The sequence below is a fragment of the Culex quinquefasciatus genome, chromosome 2 (genome assembly GCF_015732765.1).
Source record: "Culex quinquefasciatus strain JHB chromosome 2, VPISU_Cqui_1.0_pri_paternal, whole genome shotgun sequence".
NCBI lineage: Eukaryota > Metazoa > Arthropoda > Insecta > Diptera > Culicidae > Culex > Culex quinquefasciatus.
This window is the reverse complement of record NC_051862.1, coordinates 172,237,389-172,252,453: the sequence shown is the minus strand read 5'-3', so window position 1 is coordinate 172,252,453 and position 15,065 is coordinate 172,237,389. Positions and strand designations below refer to the sequence as shown.

General features: G+C 34.6%; 1 protein-coding gene across 1 annotated transcript in view; it reads left to right on the top strand.

Moving 5' to 3' along the window:
* The first annotated feature begins 250 nt into the window (after positions 1 to 250).
* Positions 251 to 15,065, top strand: part of LOC6037539 (rap guanine nucleotide exchange factor 2) — an 80,087-nt gene continuing 65,272 nt past the window's right edge. The window contains 1 exon segment of the mRNA XM_038257786.1: positions 251 to 421. The gene's annotated coding sequence lies outside the window, so the exon portion shown is untranslated.

Genomic DNA, 15,065 nt, shown 5'->3' with positions numbered 1-15,065 from the left:
AGCCACGTGGTTTATGCACGAGACCAAAATAAGGCTCTTTCGAAAGTTTTCCAGAGTTCGAAAAATTGTTGAAACTGATTTTTCGTGCATAGCAGTTCCTCAAAATTGCCTACAATTGTTGCTACTTACTTCTCACTTCTCAACAAATAAACTCTCTTTTCACAGCAGCCAACTTGACCGTGCACGCGATGTGTTTAACACACAACCACATCGTCAAACTTTGCGTGTGATTGTGTTTGTGCACCGCAAGCGGTCGTGTCGTCGTCGCGTTTGCATTACATTTGGAATCTCTCCTCTGTATCGGGCCGAAGTTTCGAGTTGGGTGTCGGGTCGCGCGTCCAAAGTGGCTTGAAAAGTGCGAATTTCCGAGCGCTGTGTTGTTCCAGGCCGTGCGTAGAATGTTCACCGTGCTCATGTCTAGGTAGGTGTGCTGTTTGTGGGTGGAAGTCGATCCCGGCAAGGGTCGAATTTTGGGTTCGAAAGTTTTTTTTGGGGCCAAACTGTTGCTCTCAGGCGGATTCCAGAGTGGTGTGTGCGAGAGAGAAAGAGTGAGGTGGAGTGCGGGGGAGAGAGAGGTCGTGCTGGCCAAAGTGAATGGAAAATGGTTTGAACGACGAGTGTGATTACGACGACGACTACTACGACGACGAAGGAGTAGCAGAAGAAGAAGCAAGAAAAGAGACAACGTTTGCGGAATCCCGTCTCGTTTATGGGTGGCGGGTGTTTGTAGTGGTGGGACAGAGTGAGTTGTTGGAACGCGTGCACAAAAACACACTCACACATACACATAACGCAGAAAGCGCATCGCCGCGAGACACAACAGCAAAAAGGAATACCTCCCAACAGCGCGGCAAGTACTGACGACAACAACAACAATAACAACAAGCTCATCATTGGTTGCAAAAAATATGTAAATTATGTTTAGTAAAGCAATTTTTTAGTGTTAGTTATCTCTTGTTTTAATTTATTTTCAAAGTTTTTGTCTCTTTCTCAACCTAAGAAATTGCTTCAAAAAATTAGAAAGCAAATCATTTTTTTTTCAAATCATCTCAATTTTCTAAAAAATATTTTTTTAAGTAAATGCATTAAAATATTTCCTTTACCATTTTTTTGAAATTTTAAATGGTTCGAAAATGGTTCAAAATTCTAATGGCAGGGTGGCTACTCAAATCTGGAAAAAATCGGTAATTCGCCTAAATCCTTCAAAAATCGGGTATTTGCAATTTTTTTTTGTCAAAAAGTCGGAAAGAATGTTTGAAAATTTTTCTTTACCTCTTGAATAATTTGTTAATATTTTGTACAATTTTCAAATTAAATTCACTATGTTCTACTTTAGTAACTAACTTTAAGTTTGAAGTTCTATTCACTATTTCACTATATTTGAGAATGCAAACGCTATTAAAGACTTTTAGAATCTTAATAATTTTTGGTTGCCTTTCACACAGATTCTCATAATACTGTTTCATGAATCACTTTTTCACAAAACTCGAAGTGTTAAACATAGCTGGCCTTCCCAGCTACCTTATAACGCTGCAGGTTTTGTTAAAAAGTTGCCTGTTGTCTAGGAATTTGCGAAATAGCTGTCAAAATGCTAATTCTTTATTATTCATCAAACAAGAGGTAAAGGTAATGAAAAACTTTTATAGACTAATGTATTAACTAATATAAAAATAGAGCCTAATTTTAAAGATGGTCAGCGTAGACTTACGATTCTTTTTCATTGTGTCGCATAAGTTGAATATTTGAAAAAAGATTCCAACTTGAGTTTGTCTTTTTTTTCCAGTAAATATTTTTAATTGTTTAACAAAATTCATTAAGTAATTTCAAGTGTATTTTCCAAATGTTGTCCTTTATTTTTTTGTGAGTATGGGTGAATTATCTACTACACAAAAAACCCAACCATGGTAGTTGCTACCATATTGTAGGGTTAAATTGAGAACACGCTCCGACGTTATTTTGCTGAAAACATTGCGTGCTTGGATTGACTGATTTACGAAGTCATTTTTACTATATTGAGAGCGGCATGGTAATTTTAACACTCCAATATGGAAAGAATGATAATGATTTTTTAATTGCTACCATGCAATTTTGTGGAAGCATGGTACATTGCACCATATTTGCGTTTACTTTCACCAAAAAGCCACAGTTAATTTTATAAGCAGCATTTTTAGCAAATGTTTTTAAAATTACCATGTTCGAGCTTTCAGTGTATAGATAAAGCTTGATTTTAAGTTATCGGGAAACTTAAATAAATGATAAAATCATAACCTTGTTCGTTCGTTCTTTTTTACGTTTCGAAAACTTAATATAATACTGAAATAAAAAAAAATCAAGAGATGATGAGTTATTGCAAAATTGTTTAAAGAAATTGTCTCTTCGCTTAAAATCAGTGGAAAACATGGAATCTTATAAAACTGAATTTTTTAATGAAAAGTTATACTAATAGAATACTTAAATTCTGACAATTATAAAAATCCACATGGATTCAAAAATTAAATATCAAAACTTACAAAATTAAAAAGAGAACATTGTTAAAACATTTTTTTCAACGTATTCCAAGATATCATAGAATCCCGGGGTGGATGAAAGCTTAGGTGTCAAAAGAGGTTTGCAATTGCCTCAACAATAAAGCCTTCGTCCACCTAGTTTCGAGTAGGAATCTCGCAATCGAGAACGTCAAGGCAATGCTGTGTAGCGAACCATTATTTTTTTAAATTCTAGGGCTTTTTTTAAATAGTCCTATAAACATATGAAACACAATCTCTAGAATCCTACAGCTTTTTCTTAAAGTCCTATAAACATATCTTTTTTTTTTTTTTAAGAGGTCCAATAAACCAAATTTTCAGTTGTTTTTTGAGTGTTTTTTAATACCCCTGACTCAAGGCGGTTTCAAAAACACGCAAAAGCAAAACTTGAAATTTGGTTTATTGACCTTTAAAAAAAAACACCAGTTATGAAACATAATAGCTAATAGGACCTTTAAAAAAACTTTAGAATTGTTTATGTTTCTACTCTGAATCAAAATAATTATATTCCTTTTTTTAATATTTTCTTAGTTATTGTGCGTTTCTCTCGAAAGTACACGCCGCGCGGCATTTCAGAATGTGCCGCAGACACTGTTGCCAGCGATTTTCTGCACTTTTGATGCAATAAAAAAATTACCGGCAACAATGCCATGCAATTCGAAGAAGAAGATCAACAAAAACAAAACGCACAGTATGGGATTTGACAGCGCGCATTTGCCGAGAGTGCGGCGCGTCGTTTCGAGGCTGGTATGCCGCGTGTCTTTTTCGGGAATACGCGCAATATAGGTTGTCAGACTCAGAGATTACAAAAGATTGGTCACTTTTGTATCATATTTTTTAAGTTCACTTAGATTATTTTTTATGGTTTATATTCACTTCTCTTATAAAGAGTTTTTTTGTTTGAAATCATTATTGAGATAAGAAATGCCTATTATTAAATTTTGAGCATTCTGGAAATGTCAGAAATTTGAAAATTAGATTTAAGTGGTCACCCTGTAATGGGAGTGAACATGCAATGAACTGAAAACAATTAAAATTTATTTTTCTGTGTTGATTTCTTTTTTATAATTATTGTTTAAATTAGTTTAAAACAAAAACAAAAGCTATTTTTTTTTTGCTAAAGGAGTAGTTTTCTTCGACTTTGCATTCTTTTTTCGCGATTATTATATTTTATTGTTTGTCAAAAAAAAGTAAATTTTCATCATAAATTTTTCCATGCATGTCTCCATACAATTTTGAAGTCTGATCAAACAAAATGGCTATGTAAATGTATGAAATTCTCCATCTTGAGAAGGGATTTTCTGATTGATTGAGTGTCTTCGGCACAGTTGTAGGTTGAACATTTCGGAAAAAAGGTACACGGAAAAAAATCCGATTTTTCTGATCAACTTTTACAGTAGTTGTTCGGTAACTGGGCGCTGTTTAACTGTGCTGCTTTTTAACTGGGCGCTCGATAACTGGGCCGTAGCCCAGTTAAAAAGCAGACAAATGTCAAAAAACCAAAACAAACCGAAATGACCGAGGGGTTAATGGATGCAAAAATATTTTTTAACAAATACAAAAACTTTGTTCAAGCTTTTTTTTTAATTTCATGTTACAATTAAAGAAATATGAAAATCAAGAATTGAAAATTAATTTGAGTAACTTTTATTTTAATATTTCATCAAAAAATATTATGCATCGGTGGTCCCCTCGTAATTTTTTGTTCAGCCCAGTCAGCGAGCAGTATTCGGTGACTGGACTACGTTCTCAGCCCAGTTATCGAACAAGTACTGTACTTTAAGATGAATTTCCAAAATATGTATTTTATATTTTTGAAATTTTTTATATGTTTTGGGGGAAATCTTTTGATCTATAGTGCCTGAAAATCTAAAATCTGGCTTTGAATTTTCCCAACTCACGCCACCGTACCTTAAAACATCGCACTGCCCCGAAGACAACGGGCCCCATCATCGTCCGAGTACAAGCAAGCATAGTATGCAGCACGTATACCATACCTCTGTCGTCGTAATTTCGCTGGGCCAACAACGGAGAGTAGAGTATATTATTTCGAACCGCTTGTTCCATAACTCGGCATGGCTTCGACGACGACGACGACGTGCGTGTTAGTGATGGTTGGGGGCTTCTTTCGGTCGCTCGCTCTCCTTCTCCGGTCGGCTCTCTTCTACCTACCTACCTGCTGTTCATGGCGCGGTCCTCACAGCGTACTAGCACGTCATAGCAGTTTCAGTTCGATTTCACCACCCATCGGATAGACCATCGGCACCAGCAGCAGCAGCAGCAGCATAGGACAGGAAGAAGAATCACTCACTGTTTGCTCTGCTTAGTATCACTTCAAGTGCTCTGTGCAAGTGCTTACGGTTGTGTTTGTGTGCATGGTCTTGGCTGTTATCAGCTGCTGTGCTGTGGGAAGAAAGGTGACGAAGATTGTTGATAAAAGGTGCACGCCGGGAATGGCCAACTTCCGGATGGCATAACTGTAAGTGGGCTGGGCGTTGGGTGCTGCTCCCTTGAACAAGTTGTGTGCAGCATAGCAGTGTGACGTTGAACGATTCTTTGAGCTGTTGTATTAATTGCCCTGGAGCAATTAGAATTCCAGTGGACGTTGCGACAAGTAATCAGTGAGTGAAACAGTTTTGATTATGACCCATCGAAAAAAAAAAGTAATACATGATAAGTGAAATCCGACGCAAAGGAGTACTGAAACGAAACGAGAATCGTCCCGCGAGGTGGGGACTGTAAACGAGCAGATCGTAAGCTTTTGCCGTACCACCAACGAGGAGGATTAAAGTCGGGTTGGATGGCATGAACTGAACACACATTCCCAGTGGACACGGTAAGCGAGCAATTCTCTACGAAAAGGTATGTTTTATAAAGTGAAGTCAAGTATGTGTTCGGAATTGCCGCAAATGGTTACAATTTTGCGTTTCGTCTACGCTCCCTGGAAAAAATGTTTTTAATCCGTGATTAGATGAAGTATTTTACAGGTGCTTTTAAACGTTAAATCAACGTAAGAAGTACTAAATCAATCAAGTTGCTCCTGAGCATACCTAATTTTTAAAATCAAATTTTGTTTTGTTACCCGTATTTAGGAGGTTAAGAAAAACTTTACTATGAAAAACTTAACTTCTATTTTTAATATTTTTTTTGCCTGATATATATTCACTTATCTTTGTTTTTGTAGTCACTTTTGTATTTTTTACTTGATTTAATACAATAATGTTTCTAAGTGTACTTTAGCTTAGTCGAGGATATAACATAAACCATATTAATTTTTTATTTATTTTCCTTAATTTTGAGACTTATTTTATTTTTTTTCCTTGGATTGACCGAGCCACGTAGCTAAGTGGTAACGCTTCCGCCTCGGACCGGTACCGGTAGATTTACTTTATTTTTACTTGGATGCAAAAATATAAATTTTTCAACAAGTTGTTTTTAGGAAGTTTTAGAAAATATAGCTTGGATTTCCAACAAACAATGGTATAACGCCTCTGATTTGTGAAATAAAAACGTACAGGAATTAGTTGTAAAATGGCGTGTAGTTTAATAATAATTTTATTTATTTATCAAAATATTATTTCGAATTACTTCAGTTCAATGCGACCGAAATTGAATTTGAAAATTTTAAATTTTTAACATTTTTATACTTTTTTCATATTTACGTTGATTTTTTGTTCATTGTTATCTTCTGAATAATATTTTAAATTTCTCTAACAAAAATTAGCAAAATTTTTCTCTAATTTACTTATTTGCAAAAAAAATCAATGAATTATGGAAATATTTGTATCGAATCTGTGGTCTTAAAATTCAAAATTTCTGAGAAGATTAGAAGACTTCAATTCTGGAGCTTTTTTAAATTTCTTATAAAGTATTATTTTTTTCCATTTTGCGCTTTTAATACCTTTTCTTCTGGTGGGTTCTTAAAAACACCCAATAAAGTAGAAAAATAATGTTTGGTTTTCTAAAAAAAAATTAAAATAAAAAGAGGTCTTTTGATCTGATTAAAAGTATAAAGATAAACGTTGTATAATGTATTCTAAAGCAGGAGTTCTCAAAGTTTTTGGAGGCCGGGCCAAATTTAAAGCTAAATTGAGCTTGCGGGCCAGATTTACTAAATAATTTTAATTTAAAAGACTGGAAAATACATTTATAAGTTGATTTTTTATTTATTTTTTGAATATTTTCGGTAATTACAAATAATAGTTTTGTATTTATATTTCAAAGTGGTGACATGTAAACTGATCAATTTATGTAACGGGGTAATTTTATCTTTAAACCGAGTGTGACTAATGAAAAATCTTTTAGAGCTAGAATTTCAATCATAGAAACTGTTTTAAGCAACCGTAAAGTGAAACTAAAATCATTATTTTCAAAAAAAAAAGATTCGACGAATCGTTATCTAACTGTCATGAGTTCGAATCCCGGTTTCTAAGTGTAAAGTTAGTTTGAGGGTCAGTTCATAAAAGGGTCATAACGACTTTCAAATTCATCTAGAATACTTATTTTTTTAGAACAATTACAGATTTCTACCTAAGTCAAATTTGAACGTTTTATAAATATTTTCAAAAATGTTTGATGAAAGTTTTCACGATATTTATTAGTTTCACTCACATTGAACCGTGTGAAATTGTTTTAATCAAAAGGATTTTTTGACATAATATGTGCGTCCTAAAATGGGGATCAAAATACTTATAAGTCATCAGCTTTTTATTAACAAAAAATATAAAAGACAAGCATATTTTTTTTTAGAATAAACCTTAATTTAAAAACAGGATAAAATCACTTTACAAGTGGTCAACGGGCCATTTTACGTGATCATTCAAAATGGGTCCACGGGCCACAAAAAATCACCTCGTGGGCCACGTTTGGCCCGCGGGCCATACTTTGGCCACCCCTGTTCTAAAGCCTGCAAAGTATTTTTTTACGCTCAAAAATAACAAATTTGACGAGAACCACTATTCGAACACACTTAATTTCACAAAACGTGAAAAATATTGAAATAACAAAGGAAATATTTAAAAAGTACTAAGGCTGGTACTTATTTTATTTATTTTTCTGTCACATCGATTCCGAGGTCGTTCGGCATTGGCCAAACATTGAATATTGCGCTTATTTAAAATGCTAGTCTTGATTTAAAAAAATTCAAAATATTTTTTTCGAAAAGATCGGAAAATTTCACAAATGTTTCATGTTTTAACATTGAAAATCGGACCATTAGTTGCTTAGATATCGACATTAGAAAATGGTGGGTTGTTTGGGTGAGACTTAGAAAACTTCAATTTTCGTGTTTTTTTTTTTCTTAAAGCGGTTCTATCTCAGAAACCCGAGGTCCAATCTTCAATGTCTCGTAGACAATTTTATAGCAAATTTTCTGAACTCTAAAAAAATAAATTAGAGATGGTCACTCATGGTCAATATTTTTAAAAATTGAAATGCAAATATTTCGCTAAAATCAAACTTTCGGTGGCTATATCTTGAAAACGGAGCCCTTTACCAAAAAATCTGTAAAGTACTTTTCGATTGCAAATTCAATTTTGCATTAAAAAGTAATGTCAAACTTGTTTTTGCATGAAACTTCATTTTTTCCCAAAAATCCCTATTTTAAAAAAAATTATAACTCGGCGACAGATTTTTTGACCATGTTTCTCTACGGCTCAAAAGTTGCGGATTTTTGTCCCCTAAAACATATCAAAAAATCTCGAAAATCAAAAAATACAATTTTTTTCCGTGTACCTATTTTTTTTTCTCAAAAGTCCTCAACAATAGACACTAAATTGATCAGAAAATTCACTCAAAAGTTATAGTTGTTTGAATATTTACATAAAATTTTTGTATGGACAGCAGCCAAAATTGTATGGAGCCTTGTATGGGTGAACCAATGACACAAAATAGCTTCTTTAGTCATAGGGAAGGCCCCCACAAAGTTTGAGCCAAATAAAAAAATACAAAAAATAAAATTTGTCGAAATTGGCCGATTTCGTAGAGAGTTGCTCATTTTACAAGTTTTTTTTCATTGAAAATATTTTTTTGCAATAATTATTTTTTTGCCTTCCAATTTTATGTGGAACTATCGAAAGGGGAGACAAAAATTTGAAATAAAATATGCATTGGCCTAAATCGACGTTTGAATATTTTTTCCGTTGCAGCGTAGATTTTAAAGAATTTTGAAGATTTCCAGATTTACAGTATGGCCCATAAAAAATGCGACATTGTTAATAGGTGTAAATTGGGACTATTTTTACTATTTATGATGTATGTAGCTAGGTTCAAAACAAACAATCAATGCCTTTAAAACCATTCCCTTAGCATAAAATAAGTTACAGCTCATTGAAATTTATAATTTTCCAATTTGCTCTACGCCCAGGCCATATAAAGAAAAACATACTTTTTTCATGTTGGTCGATCTGGATAGCCTATTATGGTATTTTTATGGACTAAAAAGTATGCAGCCTTCAAGGTTACTGTTTTTCAGAGTTGTAAGAGTTAGTTCCACCGAATTTTACGCATTCTATTTACCAGTTATGGGTAATTCTCTACCAACTCACACGAAATCGGGAAAAGTTGCCCCGACCCCTCTTCGATTTGCGTGAAACTTTGTCCTAAGGGGTAACTTTTGTCCCTGATCACGAATCCGAGGTCCGTTTTTTGATATCTCGTGACGGAGGGCGGTACGACCCCTTCCATTTTTGAACATGCGAAAAAGAGGTGTTTTTCAATAATTTGCAGCCTGAAACGGTGATGAGATAGAAATTTGGTGTCAAAGGGACTTTTATGTAAAATTAGACGCCCGATTTGATGGCGTACTCAGAATTCCGAAAAAACGTATTTTTCATCGAAAAAAACACTAAAAAAGTTTTAAAAATTCTCCCATTTTCCGTTACTCGACTGTAAAAAATTTTGAAACATGTCATTTTATGGGAAATTTAATGTACTTTTCGAATCTACATTGTCCCAGAAGGGTCATTTTTTCATTTAGAACAAAATTTTTCATTTTAAAATTTCGTGTTTTTTCTAACTTTGCAGGGTTTTTTTAGAGTGTAACAATGTTCTACAAAGTTGTAGAGCAGACAATTACAAAAATATTGATATATAGACATAAGGGGTTTGCTTATAAACATCACAAGTTATCGCGATTTTACGAAAAAAAGTTTTGAAAAAGTTACTTTTTGCGTTTCTCTTTGTTTCGTCGTCCGTGTCTGTCGCGGGTGACCATGAACGGCCATGATCGATGACGACCAACTTTTTTAAAACTTTTTTTCGTAAAATCGTGATAACTTGTGATGTTTATAAGCAAAACCCTTATGTATATATATTAAAATTTTTGTAATTGTCTGCTCTACAACTTTGTAGAACATTGTTACACTCTAAAAAATAACCCTGCAAAGTTAGAAAAACACGAAATTTTAAAATGAAAAATTTTGTTCTAAATGAAAAATGACCCTTCTGGGACAATGTAGATTCGAAAAGTACATTAAATTTCCCATAAAATGACATGTTCCAAATTTTTACAGTCGAGTAACGGAAAATGGGAGAATTTTAAAACTTTTAGTGTTTTTCGATGAAAATACGTTTTTCGGAATTCTGAGTACGCCATCAAATCGGGCGTCTAATTTTACATAAAAGTCCCTTTGACACCAAATTTCTATCTCATCACCGTTTCAGGCTGCAAATTATTGAAAAACACCTCTTTTTCGCATGTTCAAAAATGGAAGGGGTCGTACCGCCCCTCCGTCACGAGATATCAAAAAACGGACCTCGGATTCGTGATCAGGGACAAAAGTTACCCCTTAGGACAAAGTTTCACGCAAATCGAAGAGGGGTCGGGGCAACTGCTGTGTGAGTTGGTGGAGAATTACCCTTATAGTAAAATAGTGAACTTTTCAAAAATATCCCGATTCTGAAAATGCATCAATTTTTGGTATTTTTTGGAGCCTGCAATGTTTCAACGAAAAAAAAAACAAGTGCTTCTAATGATGGTAATTGATACTAACAGATGCTCTGATGTGACTTTTAACAATATAGAGCCGCTGGGCACGCTTTTGAGCCATCGACAACGGTTTTAAGTTATTGATTTATTTTGACAGAATCACACAAAATAATAGCCAAAATGGCATTTTTCACACAAATTACCAATTTTAACAAAATTAAAAAACTTTCTTGATTGTGAGTATTTAAGAAGGACTTCTAATGATGCTTTCGGTACATTGTTGGATATTTTAAACTGTTTTTTGTTTTTGAATTATAAATTATTTAATTAGGGTAAATATTGTTCCAAAAACACATTCATGTAGACCGTCTGTACACAGTTTTGGTGAACTGCAAAAAATTATCATGACGATATCTTCAAAACATACTAAACTAACACCATAATACATAAAAATCAGATTGTTAAATAAATTTAAGAATGGCACCATTTTTTTCTGTGAAAAAATGCACATGTCGCATTTTTTTATGGGCCATACTGTAATTTTAGCATGAAGCTTGCTGAAACTGAATTTTAAAGAATTTTATTTAAAAAAATCGAAATAAAAAAAACAGATTTCAAAGCAAGCATTCATAAATGTATAAAAAAGCATGGGTTTGATTGGTTTAGGTGCCTAAAATCATTATTTGAAGGGTAATTTTTTCCTCATAAAACAAAGAAGCCAATCGAATGAATACTAGAAAAGCTTGGAATAAAAGTAAAAGAGAATCATTATGTTCAATAATCTATTTTATATGATTTTTTGAACTTTGGTCGATCTGTGAACTGTTTCAAATATGAGGGATAAATACTTCTTTATTATGCGTTTTGGACCTTCACGTATACAAAATCGACTCAAAATCAGCAAAAATGACTTTTTTAGTCTCATTTGGTAATTTTTTGGGTTCTATCATATAAAAAAATATGAAACTATGAATTTAAACATAACTGACAAAAACGATTTTGGCTTAATTACAGTCAAAATCCAGAGTTTGAGGCCGGATGGATTTGAGTATGGAACACATCAACTAAAAGTGGATTAAGTTAAGGTTTGTATGCCTTGGGGGTTCGACCTTGATGAAACTAAATTTAATATAAGACATACAACATTTTCGGAAACAAGTTTTCACATAGAATTGCTCACTACCAGTTTCGCTCGTCGTAGGAGAAAAAAGAGAGTTTTTCTCTAAACGGAAAAAATGAAAATATGAAAAATAATACGCGTCGTCGACGTCGTCACCGCCGCGTTTTGGTTTCCCCCCCCCCTCTCGTGTTGTTGGAAGAGGTGTGTAAATGAAACCTTTTCGTGTGAGCAGCAGCAGCAGCAGCAGTTCCTCGTTGGTGTTGATGGTTGTAGATCCGCCTCAAGTTCCACGGAAACCATCGAGCCTCTGCACCTTCTGCTACTGGTGCTGCTGGTTTGGTTCGGTGGCGGCGGTTTGGTGCATTTTTACAAGATTCCGAGTGCGATGAATTACTACCGATCGTGTGTTCGAATTAATCAGCCGCGATGGAGGAAAGTTTGCTGCTGCTGCTGCTGGTACTAATGCCTGCCCTGCACCACACACAGTGGAACACTAAATTGATCTACAAAAGTGTGCTGCTCGGGCAACACCAGGTTACAAAATTATCACAAACTTTGTAATAACATCAACACAGTTTAGTTTTTTTACTGAATTTATCATTTTAATCCAAGAGTTTAAAAAAAATGTTTTTTTCAAGTACAAACTAGTGTAATCAGTCTCATGGAGATAATCTCACTCTCCGTGTACCCAAAGAGAAACAGTTACACAAATATTAACCCTATAGTTTATCGACGTCTTTATATCTGGGCTGAAGTGGATTCGCTTTTGAAGATCCAACGTCAGAGTCGGTGGTGGCGTGTGCGTGTGTGCTTTGGGCGATGAATGGAACGAACGAAGCGGGTGTTGTGTGTGTGTGTGTGTTCGAGTGAGTTTGAGGGGTTTTTTGCTCCTTCGGTCAGTACTTAAGTGGAAGCCAGTCAGTCACAATAATTGGATGTTCTTTTGATGTCGAGCGAGCACCAGGCCGCGGCCCGTCCGTCAAGTGGGAAAACGTAATGTTTTGATCGAATGGGACTCTGTTTGTGAAATACGACAACAATTAGCAGGGAATTTAGGGAATGTTGTACACTTTGTTTATCCCAAACAATGGTTGAGCAGATTTTCCCAGTAGTTTATGCTTATTTTTCAAAGCTATTCATTTGTAAAATAAGGGTTTTTGATTCGAATTCTTGAGAATTCAGCCTTAGTTTTTATAATGGCTAAATGGGTGACAATTTGAAATAATAAAATATTCTTTGGAGGCCGTACCTCAGAAACAAGTTGTTTGTTCAACAAGGCCAATCAAAGCATTCTCAGACACCCCAACATTTTTTTTCGCTGGAATACTTTTTTTTGCAAATTTGATTTGGCTCTCAAATGGAATGAAAAAAAAAAATGGTTACAATATTTATAATATTTCTCAAAAAAAATTTTTTTTTCATAGGCCGTTGCAAATATTTTTCAAAGTTTATGTCCCTCGACTATGGCCGGGGTCAAGGGGAGGGCAAAAAAAAATGAAAAAAATTGAAATCACAAGCCATGTTCTCAACATTTGAATGAAAAAGGTGTTTTAAAGTTCATTTAACACCTGCCTAGTTGTTTTGCAATCATTAGTTCTCAAAATATCCAAGTATTGAAGAGATTTTTGTTGCCGAAAAAAACTTATTGCTGAAAATATTTTTGATCGATCACAGACATGCTAAATATGATTTTATACGCAGGAAAATGCATTTTTAACTGTTTTTAGTTGGTTAGACTTCTATTTTCTTTAACATTTTGAAGTTTTTTGAAAAAAAATCCCTCTGATTTTTCGAACCAATTTTGAAGGCAACATAAACTATGAAAAATATTTGTAACGGCCTTAACAGTACACGGAACAAAATCCGGTTTGCGGAATCGCAAACTTTGCTTCCGATTTGCTCTACCAATCGCAAACCTCCGTTCACACCCGTCAGCAGGAAGCATTGCTTCCAATATCGCAAACGGTGATTTTCGATATCGCAAACGTAACGCCGTAACGCATGCCTGCCAAAAGCACGCAGCACGCAGCCACTACAATATTTACTGTTTTGAATTGACCGTTGCTTTTCAAATTTTGGATGGAAATAAGAAGAAGAAGATGTTCCAGTGTTTTTATTTATTTAATCAGTATTCAAAACCAAATCAAAGCAATTCTGTGAGCGGTTTACTACGGAATTTTAATTTTTTTCGATGTGTTGTGCCTTTGACTTGTGAAGGTTCGAACGAGTCGATTGTTCTGATCTGGCCGTCCTTGATGTCCGTAGGGCAGCAGGTTACCGCTGGGTGTCGGTGCCGCCGTTGGAATGTTACTCCCCGTGACGTGAGTCCCGGTGCAAGCAGTAAGAAAAGAAGGTGGCGTGGCCGAAATGCACTCGTTGATGCTCCACTTGCCAAAGTTTTTGTGGCCGGCACCGCGGCAGCTATGTTTTTTGGTAATGATTGTACAGGTCCTTCTCGTGCTCGGTGACGTCGGCGGCGGGGCCACCCGGGTAGAGGTGCTGAGACCGGTGCAGCGTGCTCGGGTCGTCGATCTGGCTGATTTCCCGCGTCGCGCAGCGAGCTGGCTCGTCCTGGAGGTTGACCGCCGATCGGAGCGGCCTCCACGGAGTGGCCTCCACTAGAAGACCGTCCGCCTGGAACAAGTCCCCAGAATCTCCGCCAGCAGTCGGATCTGTGAAGGTATTCACCGAACTCACGCTGCAATTGCGAGCCGTAGACTGCGAAAGAGAACACCAAATTAACCTCTAAAAATTTATCTACAATTCTCTACCAATATCTAAAATTCTACAAAACTCTCAAAAGTTCTCTCAAATTCTTCAAAATTCTCCAGAATTCTCTACAATTTTCTAAAATTTTCTAAAATCCTCTACAATTCTCTAAAATTTTCTAATTTCTCTTGAATCCTCTCAAGTTCTCTAAGATTATTTATTTTTTTATTAAATTCTCAAAAATTCTCAAAACTTCCCAAAAATTCTAAAAAATCTCAAAAATTCTCAAAAAATTTCAAAAATTTCTCTAAAATTATATAAAATTGTCAAAAATTCTCAAAAAAAAATCAAAAATTCTCAAAATATCCAAATATCAAAAAAAAAAAAATCAAAAAATTTCAAAAATTCTCAAAATTCTCAAAAATTCTTTAAAATTCTCTAAAATTCTCTAAAATTCTCTCCAATTTAATTCAATTCTCTGAAATTCTCAAAAACTCTCAAAAAATTACAAAAATTCTCTAAAATTCTCAGAAATTCTCATAAATTCTCAGAAATTCTCATAAATTCTCATAAATTCTCAAAAATTGTAGAAAATTCTCAAAATTCTTGAAAATTTTCAATAATTCTCAAAAATTCTCAAAAATTCTCAAAAATTCTCAAAATTCTCAAAAATCCTCAAAAATTCTAAAAATTCTCAAAAAATTTCAAAAATTATCAAAACTTTTCGAAAATTCTCAAAAAATCTCAAAAAGTTCTCTAAAATTATTCAATTTTTTATTAAATT